Genomic DNA, 10,000 nt, shown 5'->3' with positions numbered 1-10,000 from the left:
CCGCTGCTCATCAGCCTTCCTTGGATGCCTGCCATGCACGCGGCCCAACGGGGCACTCAGATGGGGTGGGCAGCCCGGACCGCCTTGCGCGGCCCAACACGGGCGCCCAGGGGGACGCGGAAACCCGTTTTAGAAAATAACCTCCAGGGGTTTTCCAAGAGCGGCACAGCCCCAGCTCACGTCCGTGTTTCAGTGCGTCAAAAGCGGATTCAAAAGTGTGCTTTTCTCGGTACTTCCCCTGGAGGTCAGTGTTTCTAAAAACTGGGTTTCCGAAATCGTGCTGGAGGTGTTTTGGTCAACCAGGAAAAATGGCATTTACGGGAGAGGGTAAAGTATACCCCCCCCCCCCCTCTCGGCTGATTTACCCTCTCCCGTAAACGCGTTTTTTCCTGGTCGACCAAAACACTCATTGACTCCCATTCATTTGACACTTTGTCATTTTTTCAGCACTTTTTTCGCGCATTGGGTACTCCGCCCATTGACTCCCATTCATTTGACACTTTGTCGTTTTTCCAGACCTTTTTTCACGCATTGGGTACTCCGCCCATTCACTCCCATTCATTTGACACTTTGTCGTTTTTTCAGCACTTTTTTCGCGCATTGGGTACTCCGCCCCATTCACTCCCATTCATTTCACACTTAGAAAAATCATCCGAGCGGCTCTCCACGCATTTTATAGCCGCTTTGGGGCTCCAGCCGCCTCGGCCTTCATTTCTGACTAGGCTCGTGTGGACTTTGTCGTTTTTTCAGCACTTTTTTTACACATTGGGTACTCTGCCCCATTCACTCCCATTCATTTGACACTTTGAAAAATCATCCGAGCGGCTCTCCACGCGTTTTATAGCCGCTTTGGGGCTCCAGCCGCCTCGGACTGCATTTCTGACTAGGCTCGTGTGGACTTTGTCGTTTTTTCAGCACTTTTTTTACACATTGGGTACTCTGCCCCATTCACTCCCATTCATTTGACACTTTGAAAAATCATCCGAGCGGCTCTCCACGCGTTTTATAGCCGCTTTCAGACTCCTGCCGCCTCGCCTGCACTTCCGCCTCGGTCCGTTAGGATTTAGGCCTTTTTTCAGCACTTTTTCTCCGTTCCTCCGGGGCGACAGCGGCTCTCCACGCATTTTATAGCCGTTTTCAGACTCCTGCCGCCTCGCCTGCACTTCCGCCTCGGTCCGTTAGGATTTAGGCCTTTTTTCAGCACTTTTTCTCCGTTCCTCCGGGGCGACAGCGGCTCTCCACGCATTTTATAGCCGTTTTCAGACTCCTGCCGCCTCGCCTGCACTTCCGCCTCGGTCCGTTAGGATTTAGGCCTTTTTTCAGCACTTTTTCTCCGTTTCTCCGGGGCGACAGCGGCTCTCCACGCATTTTATAGCCGTTTTCAGACTCCTGCCGCCTCGCCTGCACTTCCGCCTAGGTCCGTTAGGATTTAGGCCTTTTTTCAGCACTTTTTCTCCGTTTCTCCGGGGCGACAGCGGCTCTCCACGCTTTTTATAGCGGTTTTCAGACTCCTGCCGCCTCGCCTGCACTTCCGCCTAGGTCCGTTAGGATTTAGGCCTTTTTTCAGCACTTTTTCTCCGTTCCTCCGGGGCGACAGCGGCTCTCCACGCTTTTTATAGCCGCTTTGGGGCTTTAGCCGCCTCGGCCTGCATTTCTGACTAGGCTCGTGTGGACTTTTTCAGCACTTTTTTTGTGCATTGGGTACTCTCGCCCATTGACTCCCATTCATTTGACACTTTGTCATATTTTCAGCACTTTTTTGGCGCATTGGGTACTCTCGCCCATTGACTCCCATTCATTTGACACTTTGTCATATTTTCAGCACTTTTTTGGCGCATTGGGTACTCTCGCCCATTGACTTCAATGCATTTACTGCAACTCCTGCCTGTGTCCGCCAGAGGGCGTCTGGCTTAACAGCGGCTCTCCACGCTATTTCTATCCGCTTTGAGGCTCCAGGCAGCTCGGCCTGGGTTTCTGAATTTCTCCCTTGACACTTTGTTACTTTTTCACCTTTTTTCTCATTTCATCCAGGGACACAGCGGCTCTCCACAGACTTTGCAGCCGCCCCTGGGCTCCAGGACCCTAGGCATGGGTTTCTGCCTAGCTCCCTTGACACTTTGCCATTTTTTCACCCTTTTTCTCAATTCATCCAGGGACACAGCGGCTCTCCACACACTTTAGAACCGCCCCTGGGCTCCAGGCAGCTCGGCCTGAGTTTCTGAATTTCTCCCTTGACACTTTGCCATTTTTTCACCCTTTTTCTCAATTCATCCAGGGACACAGCGGCTCTCCACAGACTTTCCCGCGGCCCCTGGGCTCCAGGACCCTAGGCATGGGTTTCTGCCTAGCTCCCTTGACACTTTGCCATTTTTTCACCTTTTTTCTCATTTCATCCAGGGACACAGCGGCTCTCCACAGACTTTCCCGCGGCCCCTTGGCTCCAGGACCCTAGGCATGGGTTTCTGAATTTCTCCCTTGACACTTTGCCATTTTTTCACCCTTTTTCTCATTTCATCCAGGGCAACAGCGGCTTTCCACAGACTTTGCAGCCGCCCCTGGGCTCCAGGACCCTAGGCATGGGTTTCTGCCTAGCTCCCTTGACACTTTGCCATTTTTTCACCCTTTTTCTCAATTCATCCAGGGACACAGCGGCTCTCCACACACTTTAGAACCGCCCCTGGGCTCCAGGCAGCTCGGCCTGAGTTTCTGAATTTCTCCCTTGACACTTTGCCATTTTTTCACCCTTTTTCTCAATTCATCCAGGGACACAGCGGCTCTCCACAGACTTTCCCGCGGCCCCTGGGCTCCAGGACCCTAGGCATGGGTTTCTGCCTAGCTCCCTTGACACTTTGCCATTTTTTCACCTTTTTTCTCATTTCATCCAGGGACACAGCGGCTCTCCACAGACTTTCCCGCGGCCCCTTGGCTCCAGGACCCTAGGCATGGGTTTCTGAATTTCTCCCTTGACACTTTGCCATTTTTTCACCTTTTTTCTCATTTCATCCAGGGCAACAGCGGCTCTCCACAGACTTTCCCGCGGCCCCTGGGCTCCAGGACCCTAGGCATGGGTTTCTGCCTAGCTCCCTTGACACTTTGCCATTTTTTCACCCTTTTTCTCATTTCATCCAGGGACACAGCGGCTCTCCACAGACTTTGCAGCCGCCCCTGGGCTCCAGGACCCTAGGCATGGGTTTCTGCCTAGCTCCCTTGACACTTTGCCATTTTTCCACCTTTTTTCTCATTTCATCCAGGGACACAGCGGCTCTCCACAGACTTTGCAGCCGCCCCTGGGCTCCAGGCAGCTCGGCCTGAGTTTCTGAATTTCTCCCTTGACACTTTGCCATTTTTTCACCTTTTTTCTCATTTCATCCAGGGACACAGCGGCTCTCCACAGACTTTGCAGCCGCCCCTGGGCTCCAGCCAGCTCGGCCTGAGTTTCTGAATTTCTCCCTTGACACTTTGCCATTTTTTCACCTTTTTTCTCATTTCATCCAGGGACACAGCGGCTCTCCACAGACTTTGCAGCCGCCCCTGGGCTCCAGCCAGCTCGGCCTGAGTTTCTGAATTTCTCCCTTGACACTTTGCCATTTTTTCACCTTTTTTCTCATTTCATCCAGGGACACAGCGGCTCTCACAGGCTTTAGAACCGCCCCTGGGCTCCAGGACCCTAGGCATGGGTTTCTGAATTTCTCCCTTGACACTTTGCCATTTTTTCACCCTTTTTCTCATTTCATCCAGGGACACAGCGGCTCTCCACAGACTTTCCCGCGGCCCCTGGGCTCCAGGACCCTAGGCATGGGTTTCTGAATTTCTCCCTTGACACTTTGCCATTTTTTCACCCTTTTTCTCATTTCATCCAGGGACACAGCGGCACTCCACAGACTTTACAGCCGCCCCTGGGCTCCAGGACCCTAGGCATGGGTTTCTGCCTAGCTCCCTTGACACTTTGCCATTTTTTCACCCTTTTTCTCATTTCATCCAGGGACACAGCGGCTCTCCACAGACTTTACAGCCGCCCCTGGGCTCCAGGACCCTAGGCATGGGTTTCTGAATTTCTCCCTTGACACTTTGCCATTTTTTCACCTTTTTTCTCATTTCATCCAGGGACACAGCGGCTCTCCACAGACTTTCCCGCGGCCCCTTGGCTCCAGGACCCTAGGCATGGGTTTCTGAATTTCTCCCTTGACACTTTGCCATTTTTTCACCTTTTTTCTCATTTCATCCAGGGCAACAGCGGCTCTCCACAGACTTTCCCGCGGCCCCTGGGCTCCAGGACCCTAGGCATGGGTTTCTGCCTAGCTCCCTTGACACTTTGCCATTTTTTCACCTTTTTTCTCATTTCATCCAGGGACACAGCGGCTCTCCACAGACTTTCCCGCGGCCCCTGGGCTCCAGGACCCTAGGCATGGGTTTCTGCCTAGCTCCCTTGACACTTTGCCATTTTTTCACCCTTTTTCTCATTTCATCCAGGGGCACAGCGGCTCTCCACAGACTTTCCCGCGGCCCCTGGGCTCCAGGACCCTAGGCATGGGTTTCTGCCTAGCTCCCTTGACACTTTGCCATTTTTTCACCTTTTTTCTCATTTCATCCAGGGACACAGCGGCTCTCCACAGACTTTCCCGCGGCCCCTGGGCTCCAGGACCCTAGGCATGGGTTTCTGCCTAGCTCCCTTGACACTTTGCCATTTTTTCACCCTTTTTCTCATTTCATCCAGGGCAACAGCGGCTTTCCACAGACTTTGCAGCCGCCCCTGGGCTCCAGGACCCTAGGCATGGGTTTCTGCCTAGCTCCCTTGACACTTTGCCATTTTTTCACCCTTTTTCTCAATTCATCCAGGGACACAGCGGCTCTCCACACACTTTAGAACCGCCCCTGGGCTCCAGGCAGCTCGGCCTGAGTTTCTGAATTTCTCCCTTGACACTTTGCCATTTTTTCACCCTTTTTCTCAATTCATCCAGGGACACAGCGGCTCTCCACACACTTTAGAACCGCCCCTGGGCTCCAGGCAGCTCGGCCTGAGTTTCTGAATTTCTCCCTTGACACTTTGCCATTTTTTCACCCTTTTTCTCATTTCATCCAGGGACACAGCGGCACTCCACAGACTTTACAGCCGCCCCTGGGCTCCAGGCAGCTCGGCATGGGTTTCTGCCTAGCTCCCTTGACACTTTGCCATTTTTCCACCCTTTTTCTCATTTCATCCAGGGACACAGCGGCTCTCCACAGACTTTGCAGCCGCCCCTGGGCTCCAGGACCCTAGGCATGGGTTTCTGCCTAGCTCCCTTGACACTTTGCCATTTTTTCACCCTTTTTCTCAATTCATCCAGGGACACAGCGGCTCTCCACAGACTTTACAGCCGCCCCTGGGCTCCAGGACCCTAGGCATGGGTTTCTGAATTTTTCCCTTGACACTTTGCCATTTTTTCACCCTTTTTCTCATTTCATCCAGGGACACAGCGGCTCTCCACAGACTTTACAGCCGCCCCTGGGCTCCAGGCAGCTCGGCCTGAGTTTCTGAATTTCTCCCTTGACACTTTGCCATTTTTTCACCCTTTTTCTCAATTCATCCAGGGACACAGCGGCTCTCACAGACTTTAGAACCGCCCCTGGGCTCCAGGACCCTAGGCATGGGTTTCTGCCTAGCTCCCTTGACACTTTGCCATTTTTTCACCTTTTTTCTCATTTCATCCAGGGACACAGCGGCACTCCACAGACTTTACAGCCGCCCCTGGGCTCCAGGCAGCTCGGCCTGGGTTTCTGAATTTCTCCCTTGACACTTTGCCATTTTTTCACCTTTTTTCTCATTTCATCCAGGGACACAGCGGCTCTCCACAGACTTTGCAGCCGCCCCTGGGCTCCAGGACCCTAGGCATGGGTTTCTGCCTAGCTCCCTTGACACTTTGCCATTTTTTCACCCTTTTTCTCAATTCATCCAGGGACACAGCGGCTCTCCACACACTTTAGAACCGCCCCTGGGCTCCAGGCAGCTCGGCCTGAGTTTCTGAATTTCTCCCTTGACACTTTGCCATTTTTTCACCCTTTTTCTCAATTCATCCAGGGACACAGCGGCTCTCCACAGACTTTCCCGCGGCCCCTGGGCTCCAGGACCCTAGGCATGGGTTTCTGCCTAGCTCCCTTGACACTTTGCCATTTTTTCACCTTTTTTCTCATTTCATCCAGGGACACAGCGGCTCTCCACAGACTTTCCCGCGGCCCCTGGGCTCCAGGACCCTAGGCATGGGTTTCTGCCTAGCTCCCTTGACACTTTGCCATTTTTTCACCTTTTTTCTCATTTCATCCAGGGACACAGCGGCTCTCCACAGACTTTCCCGCGGCCCCTGGGCTCCAGGACCCTAGGCATGGGTTTCTGCCTAGCTCCCTTGACACTTTGCCATTTTTTCACCCTTTTTCTCATTTCATCCAGGGGCACAGCGGCTCTCCACAGACTTTCCCGCGGCCCCTGGGCTCCAGGACCCTAGGCATGGGTTTCTGCCTAGCTCCCTTGACACTTTGCCATTTTTTCACCTTTTTTCTCATTTCATCCAGGGACACAGCGGCTCTCCACAGACTTTCCCGCGGCCCCTGGGCTCCAGGACCCTAGGCATGGGTTTCTGCCTAGCTCCCTTGACACTTTGCCATTTTTTCACCCTTTTTCTCATTTCATCCAGGGCAACAGCGGCTTTCCACAGACTTTGCAGCCGCCCCTGGGCTCCAGGACCCTAGGCATGGGTTTCTGCCTAGCTCCCTTGACACTTTGCCATTTTTTCACCCTTTTTCTCAATTCATCCAGGGACACAGCGGCTCTCCACACACTTTAGAACCGCCCCTGGGCTCCAGGCAGCTCGGCCTGAGTTTCTGAATTTCTCCCTTGACACTTTGCCATTTTTTCACCCTTTTTCTCAATTCATCCAGGGACACAGCGGCTCTCCACACACTTTAGAACCGCCCCTGGGCTCCAGGCAGCTCGGCCTGAGTTTCTGAATTTCTCCCTTGACACTTTGCCATTTTTTCACCCTTTTTCTCATTTCATCCAGGGACACAGCGGCACTCCACAGACTTTACAGCCGCCCCTGGGCTCCAGGCAGCTCGGCATGGGTTTCTGCCTAGCTCCCTTGACACTTTGCCATTTTTCCACCCTTTTTCTCATTTCATCCAGGGACACAGCGGCTCTCCACAGACTTTGCAGCCGCCCCTGGGCTCCAGCCAGCTCGGCCTGAGTTTCTGAATTTCTCCCTTGACACTTTGCCATTTTTTCACCTTTTTTCTCATTTCATCCAGGGACACAGCGGCTCTCCACAGACTTTGCAGCCGCCCCTGGGCTCCAGCCAGCTCGGCCTGAGTTTCTGAATTTCTCCCTTGACACTTTGCCATTTTTTCACCTTTTTTCTCATTTCATCCAGGGACACAGCGGCTCTCACAGGCTTTAGAACCGCCCCTGGGCTCCAGGACCCTAGGCATGGGTTTCTGAATTTCTCCCTTGACACTTTGCCATTTTTTCACCCTTTTTCTCATTTCATCCAGGGACACAGCGGCTCTCCACAGACTTTCCCGCGGCCCCTGGGCTCCAGGACCCTAGGCATGGGTTTCTGAATTTCTCCCTTGACACTTTGCCATTTTTTCACCCTTTTTCTCATTTCATCCAGGGACACAGCGGCACTCCACAGACTTTACAGCCGCCCCTGGGCTCCAGGACCCTAGGCATGGGTTTCTGCCTAGCTCCCTTGACACTTTGCCATTTTTTCACCCTTTTTCTCATTTCATCCAGGGACACAGCGGCTCTCCACAGACTTTACAGCCGCCCCTGGGCTCCAGGACCCTAGGCATGGGTTTCTGAATTTCTCCCTTGACACTTTGCCATTTTTTCACCTTTTTTCTCATTTCATCCAGGGACACAGCGGCTCTCCACAGACTTTCCCGCGGCCCCTTGGCTCCAGGACCCTAGGCATGGGTTTCTGAATTTCTCCCTTGACACTTTGCCATTTTTTCACCTTTTTTCTCATTTCATCCAGGGCAACAGCGGCTCTCCACAGACTTTCCCGCGGCCCCTGGGCTCCAGGACCCTAGGCATGGGTTTCTGAATTTCTCCCTTGACACTTTGCCATTTTTTCACCCTTTTTCTCATTTCATCCAGGGACACAGCGGCACTCCACAGACTTTACAGCCGCCCCTGGGCTCCAGGACCCTAGGCATGGGTTTCTGCCTAGCTCCCTTGACACTTTGCCATTTTTTCACCCTTTTTCTCATTTCATCCAGGGACACAGCGGCTCTCCACAGACTTTACAGCCGCCCCTGGGCTCCAGGACCCTAGGCATGGGTTTCTGAATTTCTCCCTTGACACTTTGCCATTTTTTCACCTTTTTTCTCATTTCATCCAGGGACACAGCGGCTCTCCACAGACTTTCCCGCGGCCCCTTGGCTCCAGGACCCTAGGCATGGGTTTCTGAATTTCTCCCTTGACACTTTGCCATTTTTTCACCTTTTTTCTCATTTCATCCAGGGCAACAGCGGCTCTCCACAGACTTTCCCGCGGCCCCTGGGCTCCAGGACCCTAGGCATGGGTTTCTGCCTAGCTCCCTTGACACTTTGCCATTTTTTCACCCTTTTTCTCATTTCATCCAGGGACACAGCGGCTCTCACAGACTTTAGAACCGCCCCTGGGCTCCAGGACGCAAGGCATGGCTTACTCTCGCCCATTGACTTCAATGCATTTACTGCAACTCCTGCCTGTGTCCGCCAGAGGGCGTCTGGCTTAACAGCGGCTCTCCACGCTATTTCTATCCGCTTTGAGGCTCCAGGCAGCTCGGCCTGAGTTTCTGAATTTCTCCCTTGACACTTTGCCATTTTTTCACCTTTTTTCTCATTTCATCCAGGGACACAGCGGCTCTCCACAGACTTTGCAGCCGCCCCTGGGCTCCAGGCAGCTCGGCCTGAGTTTCTGAATTTCTCCCTTGACACTTTGCCATTTTTTCACCCTTTTTCTCAATTCATCCAGGGACACAGCGGCTCTCCACAGACTTTCCCGCGGCCCCTGGGCTCCAGGACCCTAGGCATGGGTTTCTGCCTAGCTCCCTTGACACTTTGCCATTTTTTCACCTTTTTTCTCATTTCATCCAGGGACACAGCGGCTCTCCACAGACTTTCCCGCGGCCCCTTGGCTCCAGGACCCTAGGCATGGGTTTCTGAATTTCTCCCTTGACACTTTGCCATTTTTTCACCTTTTTTCTCATTTCATCCAGGGCAACAGCGGCTCTCCACAGACTTTCCCGCGGCCCCTGGGCTCCAGGACCCTAGGCATGGGTTTCTGCCTAGCTCCCTTGACACTTTGCCATTTTTTCACCCTTTTTCTCATTTCATCCAGGGACACAGCGGCTCTCCACAGACTTTGCAGCCGCCCCTGGGCTCCAGGACCCTAGGCATGGGTTTCTGCCTAGCTCCCTTGACACTTTGCCATTTTTCCACCTTTTTTCTCATTTCATCCAGGGACACAGCGGCTCTCCACAGACTTTGCAGCCGCCCCTGGGCTCCAGGCAGCTCGGCCTGAGTTTCTGAATTTCTCCCTTGACACTTTGCCATTTTTTCACCTTTTTTCTCATTTCATCCAGGGACACAGCGGCTCTCCACAGACTTTGCAGCCGCCCCTGGGCTCCAGCCAGCTCGGCCTGAGTTTCTGAATTTCTCCCTTGACACTTTGCCATTTTTTCACCTTTTTTCTCATTTCATCCAGGGACACAGCGGCTCTCCACAGACTTTGCAGCCGCCCCTGGGCTCCAGCCAGCTCGGCCTGAGTTTCTGAATTTCTCCCTTGACACTTTGCCATTTTTTCACCTTTTTTCTCATTTCATCCAGGGACACAGCGGCTCTCACAGGCTTTAGAACCGCCCCTGGGCTCCAGGACCCTAGGCATGGGTTTCTGAATTTCTCCCTTGACACTTTGCCATTTTTTCACCCTTTTTCTCATTTCATCCAGGGACACAGCGGCTCTCCACAGACTTTCCCGCGGCCC

The sequence above is a fragment of the Dunckerocampus dactyliophorus genome, unplaced genomic scaffold (genome assembly GCF_027744805.1).
Source record: "Dunckerocampus dactyliophorus isolate RoL2022-P2 unplaced genomic scaffold, RoL_Ddac_1.1 HiC_scaffold_25, whole genome shotgun sequence".
NCBI classification, from domain to species: domain Eukaryota; kingdom Metazoa; phylum Chordata; class Actinopteri; order Syngnathiformes; family Syngnathidae; genus Dunckerocampus; species Dunckerocampus dactyliophorus.
The sequence above is the reverse complement of the archived record's forward strand: the minus strand, read 5'-3'. Positions refer to the sequence as shown.